Raw genomic sequence first — 24316 nt, forward strand, 5'->3', positions numbered from 1 at the left:
CCCCAAATAATGTTGCCTGCTTCTGCCTAAATACTGCGACTAATGTTTATTTAATTTGCTAACAATAGTAATTTATAAAACGCCTGGCTGTATGCTACACCTACTGCCTAATTTGCTTTCCTTTTTCTCTCTATGTCGCTCTCCATACAAATGACCCTTTTTATCTAATAGTTTTATGTTGTTGTTGCTGTATTGGCCGTTGTCCATTTTTCCATTTTCCCTCTAATCATTGTTCAATCAATGTTCAGTTTATAGACAGACACCCCCTCTTTATCACAAATGCAGTAACACACACACATTCACTGGTCATACAATCATACACTCAGAGGCATTTATCAGACATACATCAAAATCAATTGTATGGTTAAACAATGGAATTGTAATTTTCTATGTATTTTTGTTGTTTTTCATCCAAAAAAAAAAAAAAAACACATAAAAATGTTTGCCCTGAAAAATTTATAGAATTTTTTTTTGGGGCATTGACAGAATTGACAATGATTGATTACTTTGGTTTTACTAGTTCGTAATTGTAACAGAGATACTGGAATACATTTAGCTACTATATAGATTTACTGGCTACTATTTTTGTTTATTTGTTTGTTTTTTGGTTACAAAACACTTTTACAATCAGTTACATTTTAGTAACAATCATTAGAGAGCTAGACGCCAACCATTCTAAAGGAAAATAAGCTTTTTATTTTAGAAAAAAATGTGTTTTAGAATAAAGAATAACACCCATTAGAGACATGCTATCAAAATTACCTTGTTTCCCTTTCTATAGGATATCAAAACAACATACAATTTTCATCAAATAAACTACCCTTTTTGCTTTCTATTCAAAATGAAATCATTTTTAAAAAATTGCTGTAATTTACTTATAAATTTATTTACTTTACTATTTTATAGGAAATTTTATTAAATTAATTATTTGTAGTTTAGTTTTTCACTCGTATTTGTTGAACATGTGTGTTTATTTTTAATTATTTTGTTGGACATCAAAACTAATTGTATTTTAAATAAAATTGTAGAACAATTTATTGTTAAATTAAAAACTAATATTAAAAAAAATGGGAGGCAAATATTTGCTTTACACAATTTTGCAATTTGTGGCAAGTATTTGTTAAAGGAGGGTTATAATAGAAGTATCTGTTTATACATTTAATTTAACAGAAAAAAGTAAAATAGTAAAAAGAAACTCATCAACTTTTTTATAAAAAAAAGTTGCTGAGCAATTCATCAACTTTTCTATAAAAAAAGTTGCTGAGCAACTCATCAACTTTTCTAGTAAAAAGTTGCTGAGCAACTCATCAACTTTTCTAGTAAAAAGTTGCTGAGCAACTCATCAACTTTTCTAGTAAAAAGTTGCTGAGCAACTCATCAACTTTTCTATAAAAAAAGTTGCTGAGCAGCTCATCAACTTTTTCTAGTAAAAAGCAACTCATCAACTTTTCTAGTAAAAAGTTGCTGAGCAACTCATCAACTTTTCTAGTAAAAAGTTGCTGAGCAACTCATCAACTTTTCTGAGCAACTCATCAACTTTTCTAGTAAAAAGTTGCTGAGCAACTCATCAACTTTTCTAGTAAAAAGTTGCTGAGCAACTCATCAACTTTTCTAGTAAAAAGTTGCTGAGCAACTCATCAACTTTTCTAGTAAAAAGTTGCTGAGCAACTCATCAACTTTTCTAGTAAAAAGTTGCTGAGCAACTCATCAACTTTTCTAGTAAAAAGTTGCTGAGCAACTCATCAACTTTTCTAGTAAAAAGTTGCTGAGCAACTCATCAACTTTTCTAGTAAAAAGTTGCTGAGCAACTCATCAACTTTTCTAGTAAAAAGTTGCTGAGCAACTCATCAACTTTTCTAGTAAAAAGTTGCTGAGCAACTCATCAACTTTTCTAGTAAAAAGTTGCTGAGCAACTCATCAACTTTTCTAGTAAAAAGTTGCTGAGCAACTCATCAACTTTTCTAGTAAAAAGTTGCTGAGCAACTCATCAACTTTTCTAGTAAAAAGTTGCTGAGCAACTCATCAACTTTTCTAGTAAAAAGTTGCTGAGCAACTCATCAACTTTTCTAGTAAAAAGTTGCTGAGCAACTCATCAACTTTTCTAGTAAAAAGTTGCTGAGCAACTCATCAACTTTTCTAGTAAAAAGTTGCTGAGCAACTCATCAACTTTTCTAGTAAAAAGTTGCTGAGCAACTCATCAACTTTTCTAGTAAAAAGTTGCTGAGCAACTCATCAACTTTTCTAGTAAAAAGTTGCTGAGCAACTCATCAACTTTTCTAGTAAAAAGTTGCTGAGCAACTCATCAACTTTTCTAGTAAAAAGTTGCTGAGCAACTCATCCACTTTTCTAGTAAAAAGTTGCTGAGCAACTCATCAACTTTTCTAGTAAAAAGTTGCTGAGCAACTCATCAACTTTTCTATAAAAAAAAGTTGCTGAGCAACTCATCAACTTTTCTATAAAAAAAAGTTGCTGAGCAACTCATCAACTTTTCTATAAAAAAAAGTTGCTGAGCAACTCATCAACTTTTCTATAAAAAAAAGTTGCTGAGCAACTCATCAACTTTTCTATAAAAAAAAGTAGCTGAGCAACTCATCAACTTTTCTATAAAAAAAAGTAGCTGAGCAACTCATCAACTTTTCTATAAAAAAAAGTAGCTGAGCAACTCATCAACTTTTCTATAAAAAAAAAGTAGCTGAGCAACTCATCAACTTTTCTATAAAATAAGTTGCTGAGCAGCTCATCAACTTTTTCTAGTAAAAAGTATAGTAGAAAGTTGCTGAGTAACTCTTCAACTTTTCTAGTAGAAAGTTGCTGAGCAACTCTTCAACTTTTCTAGTAGAAAGTTGCTGAGCAACTGTTCAACTTTTCTAGTAGAAAGTTGCTGAGCAACTCTTCAACTTTTCTAGTAGAAAGTTGCTGAGCAACTCTTCAACTTTTCTTGTGGCTGAGTAGCTGAGAAACTCATCAACATTTCTATTAAAATGTTGCTGAGAAACTCAACAACATTTCTATTAAAATGTTGCTGAGATTCTCATCAACATTTCTATTAAAATGTTGCTGAGATTCTCATCAACATTTCTATTAAAATGTTGCTGAGACTCTTATTAACTTTTCGAGTAAAAAGTTGCTGACCTACCATTTTCTATAAAAAAAGTTGCTGAGCAACTCATCAGCTTTTCTATAAAAAAAGTTGCTGAGCAACTCATCAGCTTTTCTAAAAAAAAAGTTGCTGAGCAACTCATCAACTTTTCTATAAAAAAAAGTAGCTGAGCAACTCATCAACTTTTCTATAAAATAAGTTGCTGAGCAGCTCATCAACTTTTTCTAGTAAAAAGTATAGTAGAAAGTTGCTGAGTAACTCTTCAACTTTTCTAGTAGAAAGTTGCTGAGCAACTCTTCAACTTTTCTAGTAGAAAGTTGCTGAGCAACTGTTCAACTTTTCTAGTAGAAAGTTGCTGAGCAACTCTTCAACTTTTCTAGTAGAAAGTTGCTGAGCAACTCTTCAACTTTTCTTGTGGCTGAGTAGCTGAGAAACTCATCAACATTTCTATTAAAATGTTGCTGAGAAACTCATCAACATTTTTATTAAAATGTTGCTGAGATTCTCATCAACATTTCTATTAAAATGTTGCTGAGATTCTCATCAACATTTCTATTAAAATGTTGCTGAGACTCTTATTAACTTTTCGAGTAAAAAGTTGCTGAGCTACCATTTAAAAATTATTTCACCACAAAAAAAAACAGAATAATTTTTAAATCTAAGTGATTTTTTGTTTGTTTTACAAATTTAACAAACAGAAAAAAATCCTCATAATATAAACTAACAATCAGCCAATATTGTATTACCATAAATAACAATATTGGTGACAAATCACTTAAAAAAAGGCCACTACATGAAACCACATTATACCTCAAACCATAATGTATAGAAAAAACGTTGTATCGTAAATCTCAACCAAATGTCAATTGGAAATACACAAAAAAAAAACTACTCAGGCCCACTATTTATGGCTTTTTGAGTACTAAATATACATTCGTACAAGTATTTACAATTACCCATAAATTTAGGCTGTATTGTTATAATTTGCTGTTGTTGTTTTATTTAACAGGTAAATAATACTTTATCATTTATTTGTTTAAAAATAAAATATATGAAAATAAATATTTAACTAACCACAACAACAAGTACAATTGAAATATGAAACGATTTTAAAAATCGTGATAATAAAATATTTACAATCACAATTACAACCAGAATTTTTGAAAAAATAAATCATAATAAATTAAAATAAAAAATAGCATAGATAATAAACGAAATAAATGGAACTACAGTTCATCATATCGGGCACTTTTTACCAGAAATGTTGCTGAGACTCTTAGCCTATCTTCTATAAAGGCGTTTTTGAGACTCTAAGCCTCTTTTTCTAGTAAAAAGTTGCTGAGTTGCTCTGCTTCCTTTCTAGTAGAATTTTGCTGATATTTTCAGCCTCTTTTCTAGTAAAATGTTGCCGATTCATTCAGCAGCTTTTCTAGTAAAATGTTGCTGATACATTCAACATATTTTTTAGTATAAAGTTGTTAAACTTTAAGCCTCTTTTCTATAAAAAAGTAGCTGAGTGTCTCAACCATGTTACTAGTAAAAAGTAGCTGGGACTCTCAGCCTCTTTTCTGGTAAAATGTTGCTGAGACTATCGACCTCTTTTCTAGCAAACTGTTACTGAGACTCTGAGCCTCCTTGCTGATAAAATGTTGCAGGGACTATCAGCCTCTTTTCTGGTAAAATGTTGCTGACACTTTTATCCTCTTTTCTAGCTAAATGTTACCGAGACTCTGAGCCTCCTTGCTGATAAAATGTTGCAGGGACTATCAGCCTCTTTTCTGGTAAAATGTTGCTGAGACTATCAAAGTCTTTTATATTAAAATGTTGATCGGTCCCTCAGCCTCTTTTCTAGTAAAATGTTGCTGGGACTTTGAGCAGCTTTTCTTGTAAAATGTTGCTGAGTGTCTCAACCTTTTTTCTAACAAAATGTTGCTGAGTGCCTCAACCACTTTTCTAGTAAAAAGTACCTAAGAACCTTTCATTCTTCACACCATCCTTCCTCAATCTTTAAATAACCAAATAATATTTTATGGCCCGTTACATAACATTAAAATCAATCGTTTAAAATAATCGTTTTCTGGCTTAGTTTTATTTAAAATTTGTCATAATTTTTTATAGCCAACATAAACCCTTTTAAGCTGCTTCAGAAATTTTGAGCAAAAAGTTTTGAGAAACTGTTAATAAAAACGCATTAAAATGAAATGGTTTCCGGTTACAAAAAAACTAAACTTTATTTAATGGAAAAATCAATACAACAAGAAAAAGCTCTTTAAATAATAAAGAAACACATTTAAAGGACACAAATATTTTTGTAAATAAAACACAGCATAAAAACATTTTTTTAACAATATTAATAAAATAACAATAAAAATAAAATCAAACAATATGAAAACAAACGATAAATACCAAAAACTCAACACTACCCTGACTTTCCCTCAACAAATTAACAGAAAAGAAAGAATAAATGAAAGAATACCTTTTTGTGGAGTCTCATCATACAAAGAAATCTGTTGAAATTCTTGAACAGCAGGCAATAATTTAAAAACACAACAACACAAAATGTTTAAATTTAAAGAAGAATTGAAATCTCACAATGAAAATGTTTAAGAATGAATACAAAAAATAAACAACATACCAAAATGAAAAGAAATAAAATATTTAGAAACACAAAAGTAATTGCCAAATAATACATGATAAAGCAAGTAAATCAACAAGGATTCCTGCTTGTTATTTTAGCTCCCCTTCCACTTAAACACTAGCAACTTTCACCACTTGCTTGAAAAGTAGCTGAGGTTTTTCGGGAATTCGCCAAGCGAAGACATTTAAAATGTTTAAATGAAAAGAAAAACGGAAGTCTATAGAACAAGGAAATGAGAAAGTAAAAAAAAACTGTAAACAGGATACAGCAAGTGAAAGGAATACAGAAGCAGTTTAGAGGCAGTGAAAGGAACAAGGAACTTATAAAAAGTTAATAATAAATTCATTTACTATAAGAGTTTAATATAAATATTTCTAGTAAAAAGTAGCTAGGACTTTCATCAACATTTCCAACAAAAAGTAGCTGAGTCACTCATCAACATTTCAACTTTTCTATAAAAAAAGTTGCTGAGCAACTCATCAACTTTTCTATAAAAAAAGTTGCTGAGCAACTCAATATTTTCTTTAAAAAAAGTAGCTGAGCATCAACTTTTCTATAAAAAAAGTTGCTGAGCAACTCATCAACTTTTCTATAAAAAAAGTTGCTGAGCAACTCATCAACTTTTCTATAAAAAAAGTTGCTGAGCAACTCATCAACTTTTCTATAAAAAAAGTTGCTGAGCAACTCATCAACTTTTCTATAACAAAAGTTGCTGAGCAACTCATCAACTTTTCTATAAAAAAAGTTGCTGAGCAACTCAATATTTTCTTTAAAAAAAGTAGCTGAGCATCAACTTTTCTATAAAAAAAGTTGCTGAGCAACTCATCAACTTTTCTATAAAAAAAGTTGCTGAGCAACTCATCAACTTTTCTATAAAAAAAGTTGCTGAGCAACTCATCAACTTTTCTATAAAAAAAGTTGCTGAGCAACTCATCAACTTTTCTATAACAAAAGTTGCTGAGCAACTCATCAACTTTTCTATAAAAAAAGTTGCTGAGCAACTCATCAACTTTTCTATAAAAAAAACTTGCTGAGCAACTCATCAACTTTTCTATAAAAAAAACTTGCTGAGCAACTCATCAACTTTTCTATAAAAAAAGTTGCTGAGCAACTCATCAACTTTTCTATAAAAAAAGTTGCTGAGCAACTCATCAACTTTTCTATAACAAAAGTTGCTGAGCAACTCATCAACTTTTCTATAAAAAAAGTTGCTGAGCAACTCATCAACTTTTCTATAAAAAAACTTGCTGAGCAACTCATCAACTTTTCTATAAAAAAAGTTGCTGAACAACTCATCAACTTTTCTATAAAAAAAACTTGCTGAGCAACTCATCAACTTTTCTATAAAAAAAACTTGCTGAGCAACTCATCAACTTTTCTATAAAAAAAACTTGCTGAGCAACTCATCAACTTTTCTATAAAAAAAACTTGTTGAGTAACTCATCAACTTTTCTAGTAAAAAGTTGCTGAGCAACTCATCAACTTTTCTAGTAAAAAGTTGCTGAGCAACTCATCAACTTTTCTAGTAAAAAGTTGCTGAGCAACTCATCAACTTTTCTAGTAAAAAGTTGCTGAGCAACTCATCAACTTTTCTAGTAAAAAGTTGCTGAGCAACTCATCAACTTTTCTAGTAAAAAGTTGCTGAGCAACTCATCAACTTTTCTAGTAAAAAGTTGCTGAGCAACTCATCAACTTTTCTAGTAAAAAGTTGCTGAGCAACTCATCAACTTTTCTAGTAAAAAGTTGCTGAGCAACTCATCAACTTTTCTAGTAAAAAGTTGCTGAGCAACTCATCAACTTTTCTAGTAAAAAGTTGCTGAGCAACTCGTCAACTTTTCTAGTAAAAAAGTTGCTGAGCAACTCATCAACTTTTCTAGTAAAAAGTAGCTGAGCAACTCATCAACTTTTCTAGTAAAAAGTTGCTGAGCAACTCATCAACTTTTCTAGTAAAAAGTTGCTGAGCAACTCATCAACTTTTCTAGTAAAAAGTTGCTGAGCAACTCATCAACTTTTCTAGTAAAAAGTTGCTGAGCAACTCATCAACTTTTCTAGTAAAAAGTTGCTGAGCAACTCATCAACTTTTCTAGTAAAAAGTTGCTGAGCAACTCATCAACTTTTCTAGTAAAAAGTTGCTGAGCAACTCATCAACTTTTCTAGTAAAAAGTTGCTGAGCATCTCATCAACTTTTCTAGTAAAACGTTGCAGAGCATCTCATCAACTTTTCTAGTAAAACGTTGCTGAGCATCTCATCAACTTTTCTAGTAAAACGTTGCTGAGCATCTCATCAACTTTTCTAGTAAAACGTTGCTGAGCATCTCATCAACTTTTCTAGTAAATAGTTGCTGAGCATCTCATCAACTTTTCTAGTAAAAAGTTGCTGAGCATCTCATCAACTTTTCTAGTAAAAAGTTGCTGAGCATCTCATCAACTTTTCTAGTAAAAAGTTGCTGAGCATCTCATCAACTTTTCTAGTAAAAAGTTGCTGAGCATCTCATCAACTTTTCTAGTAAAAAGTTGCTGAGCATCTCATCAACTTTTCTAGTAAAAAGTTGCTGAGCATCTCATCAACTTTTCTAGTAAAAAGTTGCTGAGCATCTCATCAACTTTTCTAGTAAAAAGTTGCTGAGCAACTCATCAACTTTTCTAGTAAAAAGTTGCTGAGCATCTCATCAACTTTTCTAGTAAAAAGTTGCTGAGCATCTCATCAACTTTTCTAGTAAAAAGTTGCTGAGCAACTCATCAACTTTTCTAGTAAAAAGTTGCTGAGAGTCGCATCAACTTTTCTAGTAAAAAATAGCTGAGAGTCCCCTCAAATTTTCTAGTAAAAAGTTGCTGAAATTCTCAACATATTTTCTATTAAAATGTAATGCATGTTATGTTGTTACTTAATAAAATGTATGCTTTCAATTCCAGCGTTATAATTTAAATACTTTAATGGTTTTTTTTTCGCTAAAGAACAAACAGGAAATTTGCAAAATTGTATATTTTACTACAAAAAAAAAAAGAGAAGAAAATAAATAAAATAAAAAATTAACTGCCATTTATTTTCTTGCTAGATTTTAATGTAAAGTTTATTCTTCCATATCTTGACTGTTAAATAGAAGACAGAAACCTAAAATAATTGCTGCAAAAAAAAAATTGTCTTATATAAAATTTGTAAAATTAAACAAGAAGAAAAACAATTTTCTTTTTTTTTATTTTCCCTTAAACCTCCGTAATATTATGAAAAAAGGGTGAATTTTAATGTTGGGGGAAAATGTGAAAAATTGTACTCGTTACAGCGACACTAGAACATCAAAAACCTCAAAAGCAACTGGATGGATACTTGTGCCAGAGTATCATTACTGCCACACATACAATTTGTAGGAAAAGCATTATGATTTTTCACCCCCCTGCCACGCGACATCGACTTTTTAATAGAAAATGGCAAAAGATTGTTTAATATTAAACAGACACATACAGCTAGCATTTAGAAATGAAAAGCAACGAAATGAAAATCAGCCAAAAAAAAAAAACTAAAGTAGAAAATCATTTAAACCAAGTTATTCAGTATTTACGGCACAAACAAAAACGAAAAATAATGAAAAACAGGGTAACGAAACGTGAGTTCTTCGACTTTCAGGCTGGTGAAATTAGATATTCTAGATTTTCCCCCCTCAACAACACACCAGCATTTCCAACAAAAACAACAACAAAGAAACACTTTCGCTTACTAAACACAAACACAAAAAGGCAACAACAAACAACAGCAACAAAAAAAAATACAATTTTGTTGATTTTTCCAAGATAGAAAATTTTTTGGTTTTTGCCTTTTTTCATTTCTCTGTTTTACCGTTTTGCCTTTATGCCAGTTTAAGAAGGGGGTGCTGTGGTGGCTGGTTTTTAGTGGGGGTGTTTTTTTTAAAGGAAAATCATTAAAGAAATAAATTGTTTAAAGCAACATCAGAAAGACTCTCGTTTACTGTCTCTCTTTGTCACTCTCTACTCTATACAAAAGAGTGTGTATTTTCCTAAACACAGCAGGGAAGGCAGCTTAATATTTCCTTTAAAATTGTTTTACAAACGAAATTATTTATGAAAAAATCTAAACTAGATTTCTAGCAGAAAGAATACTTTGTCATATTTTTTATTTCCTATTTTTTGGGGTAAAAAAAAAACTACAAACAGTTTCGTAATATTCCCTTTGCTGCTGCTACTGTTGTTGTTTTAATCATTATGATTATTAGAATTTTTGTGTTGTTTTGCTTTTGCCCTAAAACAATGTCCTTTGTAAGGACACCCACACAAAATATAACAGTACCAAAAGCACATAAAAAGTGTCCTTGAATTGTAACAAATATAAAACAACATTATCAAAGAGATTAATGAAGAAATAAATAATAGTTTTTGCAAAAATTCGCAAAAACAAAATTAAAGGATTTCAGAAAATGGGAAACTTTTCAATAGAAAAGTTAATGATGAACTCAGCTTCTTTAAACAACAAAAATATGTATATAACGAGAATCATAGCCACATATACTCAAATAGAGGTTGAGAATACCAACAACATTTAGCTAGAAAAGATGCTGAAAATTCCAGCAACATTTGGCTACAAAAGGAGCTGAGAATCCTAGCAACATTTTACTAGCATAGATGCTGAGAATTCCAGCAACATCTTATTAGAAAAGATGCTGATAATTCAATCAACATTTTAGTATAAAAAATGCTGAGACACATTGTACTAGAAAATATGATAAGAATCCCTGTAACATTTTATTGGTAAAGAAGCAGAGGATTCCAGCAACATTCTACTATAAAAGATGCAGACAATTCCAGCAACATTTTTCTAGAAAAATGGTTGCGAATCCCAGAAACATTTTACTAGCTAAGATGCAGGAATTCCAGCAATATTTAAAAAAAAAATGGCCTATAAAACTCAGCAACATTCAGCTAGAAATATAATGAGAATCTAAGCAACATTTTCTTAGAAAAGTTGGCAAGAATTTAAGCCTGAGAAATTCAGCAATATTCCGCCAGAACAGTTAATGAGAATATAAGCAACAAACTGCTAGAAAAGACCAGCAACATTTAACTAGAAGAAATATTGAAAGTTTCAGCAACATTATACTAGAGAAGATGCTAATTATCTCAGCAACATGTTACCAAAACAGATGCTGAGAATTTCGGCAACATTCTACAAGAAAATATGCCAGGAATTCCAGCAACATTGTAATAGAAAATAAGCTGAGAAACCTAGCAATATTCTGGTAGAACGGATAATGAGAATCTGAGCAACATGTTTTTAGAAAATATGTTAATAATCCCAGTAACATTCTGCTAGAAAAGACACAGCCAATTCCAGCAACATTTGACTAGAAGAAATATTGAAAGTTTCAGCAACATTATACTAGAGAAGATGCTAAGAATCTCAGCAACATGTTACTAAAAAAGATGCCCAGAATCTCAGCTACTTTGTACTACAAAAGTTGATGAGTGTCTCAGCTGTGAAACTCCGAAACATTCTGCAAGAAAATATAATGTGAATCTTAGAAACATTTTCTTAGAAAAGTTGCTGAGTTTCGGCAACATTCTACAAGAAAATATGCCAGGAATTCCAGCAACATTGTACTAGAAAATAAGCTGAGAAACCCAGCAATATTCTGGTTTGTTAGAAAATATGTTGGTAATCCCAGTAACATACTGCTACAAAAGACACTCAATTCCGGCAACATATGATTAGAAGAAATGTTGAGAGTTTCAGCAACATTCCACTAGAAGAAATGTTGAAAGTTTCAGCAACATTATGCTATAAGAGATGCTAAGAATCTATGCAACATTTTAATAGAAAAGATGGTCAGAGTCTCAGCTACTTCATACCTCCAAATTGATGAGGAGTGGGTCCTCGACTGTTTTTCGTCTAGAAAAAAGGTGAGGAGTGGGACCTCGACTGTTTTTCGTCTAGGAAAAAGTTGAGGAGTGGGTCCTCGACTGTTTTTCGTCTAGAAAAAAGTTGAGGAGTGGGTCCTCGACTCTTTTTCCGTCTAGAAAAAAGTTGAGGAGTCCTCTACTCTTTTTCTGTCTAGAAAAAAGTTGAGGAGTCCTCGACTCTTTTTCCGTCTAGAAAAAAGTTGAGGAGTCCTCGACTCTTTTTCCGTCTAGAAAAAAGTTGAGGAGTCCTCGACTCTTTTTCCGTCTAGAAAAAAGTTGAGGAGTCCTCGACTCTTTTTCCGTCTAGAAAAAAGTTGAGGAGTCCTCGACTCTTTTTCCGTCTAGAAAAAAGTTGAGGAGTCCTCGACTCTTTTTCCGTCTAGAAAAAAGTTGAGGAGTCCTCGACTCTTTTTCCGTCTAGAAAAAAGTTGAGGAGTCCTCGACTCTTTTTCCGTCTAGAAAAAAGTTGAGGAGTCCTCGACTCTTTTTCCGTCTAGAAAAAAGTTGAGGAGTCCTCGACTCTTTTTCCGTCTAGAAAAAAGTTGAGGAGTCCTCGACTCTTTTTCCGTCTAGAAAAAAGTTGAGGAGTCCTCGACTCTTTTTCCGTCTAGAAAAAAGTTGAGGAGTCCTCGACTCTTTTTCCGTCTAGAAAAAAGTTCCAAGGGGGAATTTAATGAAATTTTCCTCCAATTTTGACTGATAGATTTTTATTTGATATTTCTTAATTTAAGTATTTTTCTATTTAAAAATGTTTCTTCAAAATCCTGTTACAAAAATTCCAAAATGTCTTCAATTATCTTGTTTAAAAACAAACAAATTCTGTCAAGTTTTTTTTGCCATTCTCTACAAACAGCAGACATTCTTCATTCATTCATTTATTCTGTGATTCAGTTGAAGAAAACACACAAAAAAAAAAAAAAATTACTACAGGCCATTATATCTCTACAATGTCTTTGTTTTTTTAAAACATTTGAAGTCGCGTGTCATTTGTCTTTAAAATTCAGGTGAATTGACAAATGTTTTATGGACTACACTCTCTATCATTCGTTCGTTCGTTTAATGTGTGTAATTCTTTATTTCTGTCCATTTAAAGAGGAACTCAGAGCCATCAAAGTCAAGGATAAGAGAAGGGGGGTCTCGCCTTTAAAACACGGCTTATAACGGCTAAAGTCTAACATACACAGAAATATAACGTAACTTCCAAATAAAAAATGTTTGCCACAAATTGTGGCAGGAGCCAGCCATCAGCATCAAATGCAAGATACAAAATTTAAAGCACATGAGGGCTCAAATACACATTTTGCTGCAGACATACAGGAACATGTTTGGGTTGATTTCGATTATCATGATGATGATGACGATGATGCAGATGATTATGAAGAAACCTGGCAAATGTAAGAGTGAAGTAGAAAGTATTTGTAAAGCATTACTAATGGCAGCAGACAAACTCAATTAGACTGCAGGGAATTGAATCAAATGTCTGAAATAATAAAAAAATAACAGCAATATAAAAATACAGCAATGGCTTTTCCGTTTTTCTACTGTTATTTCGTTGGTCTTATTTCTGGGGTATTAAGGATTCTAACATGTGATGATAATGCTGCTGTTGCTGCTGCTCTCTGGCTACTGCTACTACTTCCTGCCTCTACTTATACTGCCTGTTTATTATACGGATATTGACTTTGAGATTTTGATGAATGCCCAAGTGTCTGTGTATGTAATGCAGGAAAACGTCCACAAATAGAGAAGAAGAAAAAACACTTATTTAATGAAAAGTAAAAGTTGTTTTCAAGGGATAAAGTTTTTTGGTGAAATTGTTGGAAATTATTGTTAAAATGGCCTAAGAAAATATTAAGAGAAGGAGACATTTTAAATTTTGAAATTTATTTTATGCATAAAGTTTAAACTTTTTAAAGGAACTACTTTTATTACGGAAGTTTACATCAAATTTTATTTTCAAAAGTTACTAAAGTATTCATTAGCCTTTCTAGGACAAACTTCCTGAATTTCTCAGTTTTTTTTTTAGCAAAAATATACTGAAACTCTCAGTGGCTTTTCTAGTGAAAACATTATTAGAGTCGAGGACAATGACCTCTACTTTTTTCTAAACAAAAAGAGTCGAGGACAATCTCCTTAACTATTTACGAAAAACAGTCGAGGAACAACTCCTAAACATTTTTCTAGACGAAAATCAGTCGAGGACAATGACCTCTACTTTTTTCTAGACGAAAAAGAATCGAGGACCAACTCCTCAACTTTTTCCTAGACGAACAAAATCGAGGACCAACTCCTCAACATTTTCCTAGACGAAAAACAGTCGAGGACTCCTCAGCTTTTTTCTAGACGAAAAACAGTCGAGGCCTCCTCAACTTTTTTCTAGACGAAAAACAGTCAAGGTCCAACTCCAACTTTTTTCTAGACGAAAAACTGTCAAGGACAAACTCCTCAACTTTTTGCTAGACGAAAAGCAGTCGAGGACAAACTCCTCAACATTTTACTAGACGAAAAACAGTCGAGGACCAACTCTTCAACTTTTTCTAGACGAAAACCAGTAAAGGACCAACTCTTCAACTTTATCCGAGACGAAAAACAATCGAGGACCAACTCCTCAACTTTTTCCTACACGAAAAACAATCGAGGACCAACTCCTTAACTTTTTCCTAGACGAAAAACAATCGAAGACCAACTCCTCAACATTTTGCTAGACGAAAAACAATTGACGACCAACTTCTCAACATTTTACTAGACGAAAAACAGTCGAGGACCAACTATTCAACTTTTTCTAGACGAAGAACAGTCAAGGACCAACTCCTCAACTTTGTTCTAGACGAAAAATAATCGAGGACCAACTCCTCAACATTTTCTTAGACGAAAAACAATCGAGGACCAACTCCTCAACGTTTTCCAAGACGAAAATCAATCGAAGACCAACTCCTCAACTTTTTTCTAGACGAAAAACAATCGAGGACCAACTCTTGAACTTTTTCCTATAAGAAAAACAGTCAAGGACCAACTCCTCAACTTTTTTCTAGACAAAAACAATCGAAGACAAACTACTCAACTTTTTTCTAGACAAAAACAATCGAAGACCAACTCCTCAACATTTTTCTAGACAAAAACAATCGAAGACCAACTCCTCAACTTTTTCCTAGACGAAAAACAAACGGGGACCAACTTCTCTGTACTTGTCTAGACGAAAAACAGTCGAGGACCAACTCCTCAACTTTTTTCAAGACGAAAAACAATGCAGGACCAACTCCCCTAATATTTTCTAGAGGAAAAACAATCGAGGACCAATTCCTCAACTTTTTTCAAAACGAAAAACAATCGAGGACCAACTCAACTTTTTTCTAGACGAAAAACAGTCCATGGACAACTCCTCAACATTTTTCTAGACGAAGAACAGTCTAGAACTAAGACCTCAGTATTTTTCTAGACGAAAAACAGTCGTGGACCAACTCAACTTTTTCCTAGACGAAAAACAAACGGGGACCAACTTCTCTGTACTTGTCTAGACGAAAATCAGTCGAGGACCAACTCCTCAACATTTTACTAGACGAACAACAGTCAAGGACCAACTTCTCAACTTTTTTCTAGACAAAAACAATCGAAGACCAACTCCTCAACTATATTCTAGACGAAATACAATCGTGGACCAACTCTTCAACTTTTTCTAGACGAAAAACAGTCAAGGACCAACTCCTCAGTATTTTTCTAGACGAAAACCAGTCGAGGAACAACTTCGCAACTTTTTTCTAGACAAAAAATAGTCGAGGACCAACTACTCAAAAAAAAAATCAAGGACCAACTCCTCAATATTTTGCTACAAGAAAAACAATCGAGTACCAACTCCTCAACATTTTCCTAGACGAAAAACAGTTGAGTACCAACTCCTCAACATTTTTCTAGACAAAAAATAGTCGAGGACCAACTACTCATCTTTTTGATAGTCGTAAAGCAGTCAGGGACCAACTCCTCAACTTTTTTCTAGCCGAAGAACAGTCGAGGACCAACTCCTGAACCAACTCCCAAGCTTGTTTTGAGATTGAAAAGGGAAACAATCTCCCCCACTTGCTTTTAGATGAAAAATGTCGAGAATTAGCTCTTTGTTTTGTTTCTGGACGATAGATAGTCAAAGACAATCTCCTTAAATTTTTTCCTAGACGAAAACCAGTCGAGGACAATCTCCTCAACTTTTTTCTAAAAGAAAACAATCAAGGACGTTCTTTTCAACTTGTTTCTAGTTGGAAAGATCCAGTTCTTTCATTAATCCTTAAAAAATTTAACAATTTTTCATATTATACTGTGCATTTTTATCAAATGATCTTTTAAATTAATTTATAATTGCTTGATTCATGTTTAATTTTATGCATTTTCATGTGGCTCAATTATCCTTTAAATTTTTCTCTATCGAAAACAAAAATCCTGCAGGAATAAAGGAAAATCCATTAAATTATCTTTAATTCCAATGAACTTTAACCGTGTGTGCAGCAAAAGTGGTTGCCAAACACAGACACAGAAACACATATGCAGACACAATCATACAAACACATGCAAACAATTGTCCATGCAGACATAAAAGTAGTGGAAAATAAAGAGTGAAACGCATTAAGGCAACAACAACGAAAAAAAAAGAAAATCAACAATAACAAAACATAAAACAAAAACAATTCAGCATGAAACACCAACAACAAACAGTCTGTCAGTGTCAAAGACAACGTTAGCGCAGTCTGGCTATAACAGACACAACAACGACAACAACAAAGTGAAGGGAAAAACAATATGCTTACTTTTTTCCAACGTGCATAAACCTTTAGTTAAAGGGAAATACAATAAAAGGAAAAAAGTATGTAGAATAAAAAACAGAAAAAAACAGTTGCTTTTTTTAGTCTAGCCCCTTAACAATTTGTAAAGCTTAAGAAAACAACGTAAGCAAATAACGTATTAAAGTTTAAACAAGCCATAATAACGTAAGTGTAAGGAGAACTTAATAAGTTTCGTTAAGTGTAAATTGTCAACTTCACGCACTAAACGTAAAAAACAATAACAGCAAAACGCAGCAACAACAACAACAACTAAATGTAAACATTTTACACTTGAAATGTATAGGAGAGCACAAAAAAACAAAATTCTGCTGTCTCTGCTTCTTATTGTTTTTTCTTTTGACCAAATACCCAAGTAAAGATGAGTGTGTGTTTTTGGTGTGTGTGAATATATATTTGTCTCTTTCTTATGCTTTAGTGCTTTTGCATGCATTAGCTAAATAAGTAACAACAAAAAGTAACAAAACAATATACAATTATAACCATGAAAACAGTGTTGACTAGCAGCGTTTAATATTTATTGGTGATTTAAAGCTGCTATCAATTACAGAGTATAATTTTAATCAAAAACTGTTTGATTTAAGTCCATAGATTTTAGCCATGTTTCCAAAGTAGTTATTTTGTGCTAAATTTATATTTCCATTGCTTTTCATAAAAAAAAGAAAATTTTTAATTTAATTATTTCATTGTTTGGTCCTAAACTTTAAGATTATCTCATAATTTGGTCTTATTGGATGCTCTAGTTGTGTTTTTACTTGACAGAACAGTCGTCATTCCTTGCATGACAATGATTGCAACCTGAGATGTCAGCTATTTCATATAAATTTAAGGAGTTGTATAGAACTTTTAATGCAAGATTTATTTCCAATAATCTGCAAATTGTTAAAAAAAAATTGAAAAAGCGTAATTTTTAAAAACCGGTTTTCGATTTTTTCTATCAAAAACCAGTTCAAATAACCGGTTTCTAGCCTTTCAATTTAAGAATTGACGTATATTAAATTATTTTTATACCCTTCGCCATGAGTGGCGCGACCCCACAAAGTATGTATATTCTGGATCGTTATAGATAGCGAAGTCGATATAGCCATGTTCGTCTGCATGTTGAAATCAACTTTCCGTGGCCCCCAAATAAATTACAATCATGATTCATATATCTATATATCGGTAATTCTTCGGGCTCGGTTGCCCACAAATGGCTGAGATATAAAGAAAAAACCGGGACAACCTCGATTTTTACCCTATTTTTTATCTATATCTGGATTACTAAGTCATTAATATAGACACTATGGATATCTAATGATATATATTACAAAGTCCATTGCAACCATGTATATAACGCTATAGTAAGATGGAGATACAATAGGTGAAAATCGGGAAAAATATTTTTTTGAATTTTTTTTTCATCAAAAAAATTCTTTTTTTGTCATAAATTCTATTCCCCAAATAATTTATTTTAAAAATTAAAAAAAAAAATTTTGAAAATTGAAAAAAAAAATTTGGAAAAAAAAAATTTTGTTTAAATAAAAATATTTAAAAAAAAATGTTTTTAAGTATAATTTGGTGAGGGGTATATAAAATTCGGCACAGCCGAATATAGCTCTTTCTTGTTGTATTAAAATTATTAAAAGTAATCGCATAATAATTTTTTAAAAATATTCGATTTTGTCGAATAATTCGAGACAATAACTCGAAAACCGTTCTTTTCTAAAAACCGGTTTAAAAAACCCGGAAAATTGGAATCAGGGGTTCACTGCTTAGGACATGTTAAAATAACTAGTCACGTAGCTAGTTGTGTAACTAGTTGTCACCCTAAAGGATAGGTGAAATCACTAGTTCGAGACAGTCTCCTAAAACAGCTGGGAAAATGAATTATGTTTTTGGCTCTCAGTTGCCAATCTAGTTGACATCTATGCCTGAGATGGCAACTATTCTATATAAATTGAATAAGTTGTATAGAAGCTTTGATGCAAAGAATATTTTTGCAACAAACTGCAGAGTTCATCCAACTGGAACTAAGGGCAAAGTTTTAATCGCGCATGTTCGCTGGTCCCTCGGATATTTGTTAAAAATCATGCAATTGCAACTATAACAGTTTCAAAGTCGATATTAATATATATAATATCCGTATATTTTATAAATTTGTCATATCATTTCAAGTCTAAGGAACAGTAAGGCTCCAGGTCCGGGTAACAATTACATTGAGATGCTAAAACTGTCTCTACATATTTAATAAATTGATTTGCTTAATTTTATTGAGTGATGACTTGAAATAAGGACAATGACTTGAAATTACTTTTATTAGCATGATGGATGAGATAATATTGCATATTTTTAACAATAAACTGTATATCAATCAATGGATGTGATTCTCCGCAAACAAGTTTCCTATATAAAGGAAACTTTTCCAAATATTCAATTAATAGGCCAAATACAAAATTTCTTACTGCTTTACAACGACGATACATTGAACCAATTAACGATTAAATCGTCTCCTTTGAAATATTTTGCAATACCCTAATAAAACTTCCTTCGAGGTATAATTTTGAGTACAAGGTTTGCGATTTACAATTTCCCATAGGTTTTTTATGGGATTGAAATCTGGCGATTCAGCATGTCACTTAAAAACACGTAACTCATTGATGTGCAACAATTCGGTTACAACCCTAGATATGTTTTTGGAATCATTGTGGTGCTGGAATCCCCAAACTAGGGCCACATTTTCCTCCTTAAAATTTATCTTATTCCAGTCATATGTACTATCATTTATGTTATGAATTGGAGTCTAACACCAGTATCTTTTTCTTAGGCCATTTTATAAATGGCCTAATTTTTTTTTTTAGTTTTTAAAATTTTTTTTTTAATATTTAGGAAAAAAAAATTTGGTGAAAAAAAATTTGGATTCCAAATTTTTTTTTTCTATTTTGAACCATTGTAGGTCCAACTTATACGTCGTTGCACAGGTCTTTGAAATATCTATCATTAGATATCCATATTGTCTATATTAATGATTTACTAATCCAGATATGGTTCAAAAATCGAGGTTGTCCTGGTTTTTTCCTTATATCTCAGCCATTTGTGGACCGATTTTCTCGATTTTAAATAGCAACCGAGCCGGAAGAATTTCGGAGATATTGATGTATCATTCGTGTATGTAAGTTATTTGGGGGCTTCAGAAAGTTGATTTCAACACACAGACGGACATGGCTATATCGATTCCGCTATCTATAACGATCCAGAATATACATATATACTTTATGGGGTCGCAAATGAAAAATGTAGAAATTACAAACGGAATGACCAACTTATATATACCCTTGCCACTCATGGTGAAGGGTATAATAAATAACAACCATTTCGACAGATGTATAACCACAATCAACTGTCAACGTTTAAAAGTCCCTATTGGAGGAAACATTATTTTGATTAAAACAAAAGTCCCTTAAAGTTCAAACCTATGAACCTGTGTTCTCGTATATATCCTTAATAAAATCCTATAAGCATTTCTTTCTTAAGTTTAACAAAATTTTACAAATTAGAAATTCTTGGCTAGAGTAGGAATGTTTTTTTTTTCTAGTTGGACAAAAATTCTTATTAGAGATATTTGCATAAAGTAGTAAATTTCCTACTTAAATTTCTCCTTACATTTGGCCAGGGAGAAAGAATGAATTAATAATTCGAACATTGTTGCCATGAATTAAATTTTCTAAAATTTTTAGAAAGGTTTTTTCCCTTTTTCCTATTCAAAATCAATGTTAAAAATAAGAAAAGTAAGAAAAACTCCTGCGGAATTCTTATTCAAGATTGGGCTGAATCTATATATATAAAACTGAAATGGTCCATGTATGTAATGGCATCACGTGAGAACGGCTGGAGCGATTTGGCTGATTTTTTTTTTATTCGATTCGAAATTTTCAGGAGATAAACCATCTCCTGAAATAAAAAAAAAAAAAAAAAAATTACGGCTAAGACCGGCTTTTTTGAGTCCAGTCAACTGTAATAAAAAAGCCCCTAAAGTATGCTGTACAAATTTAGATATTTTATTTGCAAATAAATAAGAACAGGCAGGGTTGAAGAAACTTGACGAAATAACATAAAGTAAATGATACCGGTCGAAGCCGGGGCGGTCAACTAGTATTTAATAAAATGTTTTTGGCAAAATCTGAAAAATTTTATTTTTTCCCGTGTTAACAAATTTCCAAACTTCAGGTCCGATTTGCCTACGTTGTAATTTTTTTTATCACGTGTCTTATTAACGTGACCCCAACTCCTCATAATTCGAGAAAAATTTACAAAAAAAAATCCTTTTGAAAAACGATTTTGTTTTAAAAAAAAAAATCGAATTTGCAAAAAAAAAGTCAATAATTGAATGTCTTGAGTTAGAACATTTTTATTTTGATAGATATCCCACTCACATCTTACTAAGTGACAAAATAGGTCTTAAAGGAATAGACCTAAGCTTTCTTTTGAGCAAAAAAAAATTTTTTAAAAAAGGTCCCATATTGGAAAAAAATTTCGATTTTGCAAAAAAAATTAAAAAATTTTATGTCTTGCGTTACAAAATATTTATTTTGATAGATATCCCACTCGCATCCCACTAAGGGACTAAAAATATCTTAAAGTAATGGACCTAGGCTTACTTTTGAGCCAAAAAAATGTTTTAAAAAAGGTCCCACATTGGTAAAAAATTTCGATTTTGCAAAAAAATTTCAAAAATTTTATTTCTTGCGTTAAAAAATATTTATTTTGATAGATATCCCACTCGCATCCCACTAAGGGACTAAAAATTTCTTAAAGGAATGGACCTAGGCTTTCTTTTGAGCAATAAAAATTTAAAAAAAAGGGCCCATTTTGAAAAAATTTCGATTTTGCAAAAAACATTAAAAAATTTTATGTCTTGAGTTACAAAATATTTATTTTGATAGATATCCCACTCGCATCCCACTAAGGGACTAAAAATATCTTAAAGGAATGCACCTAGGCTTTCTTTTGAGCCAAAAAAAATTTAAAAAAAGTGCCAATTTTGAAAAAAAAAATCGTATTTGCAAAAAAAAAAAGTCAAAAATTGTAAGTCTTGAGTTAAAAAATATTTATTTTGATAGATATCCCACTCGCATCCCACTAAGCGACCAAAGGGTCTTCAAGGATAATATCTAAGCTTTTGTTTGAGCTAAAAAAAAAAAATTAAAAAAGGGTCCATTTTGAAAAAAAAGTCAACAAAGTTTTTGATTTTGCAAACAAAGACAAAAATTGTATGTTTTGAGTTACAACATATTTATTTTGATAGATATCCCACTCGCATACCACTAAGCGACCTAATAGGTGTTCAAGGAAAATATCTAAGCTTTATTTTAAGAAAAAAAGGGCCCATTTTTAAAAAAAGGCAAAACAGTTTTTGATTTCGGAAAAAAAATATTAAAATTTTTTTTTTTTAAATATTTTTTTTCGAAAGATTGAAGAAAGAGCTATCTAAACTATTTGGGACACATTTTGCTAAGAACAATAGGTAATAAGTTACATGGATAAGAAAAAACCCCTGTTTGTCCAAAATGTAAAAATTTGACCCCCTATAACTCAGAGAGTTCTTGACCGATTGTGTCTGAGTTACTACCCAATAGAACTAACCTTGGTGCAAATTTCATCCCGATCGGAAGACATCGATTTCAAAAGTTGGTTCACTTGACATGAAATGCCCCATATACTTTATAGGATCGGAAAATTATATTGTGGAAATTACAAACTAACTTAGGATAAAAAGGTGAAAAAAAAATTGGTTAGAAATAAAATGTTGGTTAAAAAAAATGATGAAAAAAAATTTGAGTACAAAAATAATTTCCTGAAAAAAAAATGTTAAAAATAAATTTCGGATGAAAACAAAATTTTGGGTGAAAATATCGATTTTGGCCAATTTTAAATTGGACTATAGCCGTTATGTTTATTTAGAAATCAATTTTGGTGAAAAGTATCGAGATAGTCGCGAATCTTAACCATTTGTTGGCCGATTAAAGGGTATAAAAAAACTTATTTTGAAAACCGAATTTGTTTCTACTTCAATAAATATTATTTCAACTGTAAGAAAACAGCAATTTACATATGACTATGATTTAAAGAAGGTTTTGAATAAATAAAAATTTATAAAACTAAAAAAAAAATAGGCGATTATTTAATTTTACAGCGTTTTTTCAAAAACGCTACCTTAGCTTTACTTTTATCTTAAAAGTCTACTGCTATTTGTTTTATTTTATTGTTTATGAAAGATTGATTCATATTTTGTTGTTGTTATTATTTTTGTTATCTTTTGTATATTTTTCTTTTGAATGAAATATTTTTTAAAGTTGTAGTAACTAAACTTACGTTTTTTTTATTTAATATAACGATGTTAGCTGCATTAATATTATTTTTCCACACTTGCACTAAAAACTTAAAAATAAAACAACAAAAACACACACTTTTTATTTTAGCAAATAAGACAAAAACAAAATTGGAAATAAAAACTCAATAAATTCTTGTTGGATTTGCTTTTGTTTTTAATATTCTTACAAAACAAACTGACTGACTGACACACACACTCTTTGCAATGAGTGGCCACTCTCTTTATCCACAATTTAAATTCAATACACTTTATTTTGTTTTGTTGTTTTTGGTTTATTTTTGTTGTTGTTGTTGCAAATGATTTGCTTTATAGAAAAATTATGTTTTGAGACATTGAGACGGAGAATGTAAGTAAGTAAATTGCAAATTAGATTTAATTTAATTGTGTATTAATAAACATTTTTAGTTTGTTTAATAAATATTTAGCTTTAAGATTTTTATGGGATTTTTTTAGGTTTTTATTGGATTTTAAGGCCATTTTGCCTTTAACAACATGACAAACCGGTGGCTTTTTGTTAAATACTTTTTATTTTATATGGATTTAAACTTTTTATAGCTTTAGCTTTTTGTTTTTATTGTTGATTTTTTTTTTAAATTTCCTTGTTTTTTGTATTAAATTTCCGTATTATTCTTTAGCAGACTGTTATTTGCAGACTGATTTATTGCACGCACGTCATTTGTTTAATATAATGTAATTTTTTTCACTTTTTTTTTGCAAGCAGTTTCTCCCGTTTTACTGGCTTGCTGTTTTTCACACTATAATTTTATTTTTTTTGCACTCAATCTTTGGTTGGATTTCTAGTTGTTGTTCTAGGTTATTTTTCCCGTTATCCGGTAGTTTTCCCGTTGGTTATCACTTTACAACTGAAAATTATCATTGTCAACCATTATAAAACTGTCAATTTTAAGTACAACATATACAATTTCATACGCCACATTATTAATTTGGGGTTGTTTTTCTCTTTAATTTTATCGTGTTTTTGTTTTCGCAAAGCAAACAAATAAAAAGAAAACAAATACTTAAAATATTAGTAGCATTCATTGCTTACACTGAGCATGCCCAGTCTCGTCGTTGTTGTTAATTGTCAACTGTTTCACTTTCATTTTGTTTACATTCTAATTGGTTTCTTTATTCTGCTTCTTCTTTTTGCAGAGATGTGTATTCGAGGGCAAGAGAGAGTTTGCAAAATGTGCAAATTGTTGTGCTCTTTGTTTTGTTTTTAAGATCTTGTTGGTGGAAAAATGTGTGTGTGGGTTTGCGGATAAAAAGTGCTGCCAAGTTTTGCTGTAATGCAAAAGCAGGGTTTGTATTAACTAACATTTTTATTTAAAAGTAAATAAGATTTTAAATGGAATATATCAAAAGAATTAATCAGATTTATGTCATAAGAAATAATGAACGTCCAAATACCATGATAACTAATTATCCGAATCAAACATTTTACGGTAAAATGGCATCGATATGTTAGGGCTTATTTT

General features: G+C 31.4%; 1 protein-coding gene across 1 annotated transcript in view; it reads right to left on the reverse strand.

The window, feature by feature from the left end:
• fz2 (frizzled 2) overlaps positions 1–23782 on the reverse strand; it is a 312996-nt gene extending 289214 nt beyond the window's left edge. Inside the window, exon 1 of the mRNA XM_065502741.1 lies at positions 22820–23782. The gene's annotated coding sequence lies outside the window, so the exon portion shown is untranslated. The remainder of the gene's footprint in view (positions 1–22819) is intronic.
• Positions 23783–24316: the final 534 nt, after the last annotated feature.

The sequence above is a fragment of the Calliphora vicina genome, chromosome 3, assembly GCF_958450345.1.
Source record: "Calliphora vicina chromosome 3, idCalVici1.1, whole genome shotgun sequence".
In the NCBI taxonomy this organism is placed as follows: domain Eukaryota; kingdom Metazoa; phylum Arthropoda; class Insecta; order Diptera; family Calliphoridae; genus Calliphora; species Calliphora vicina.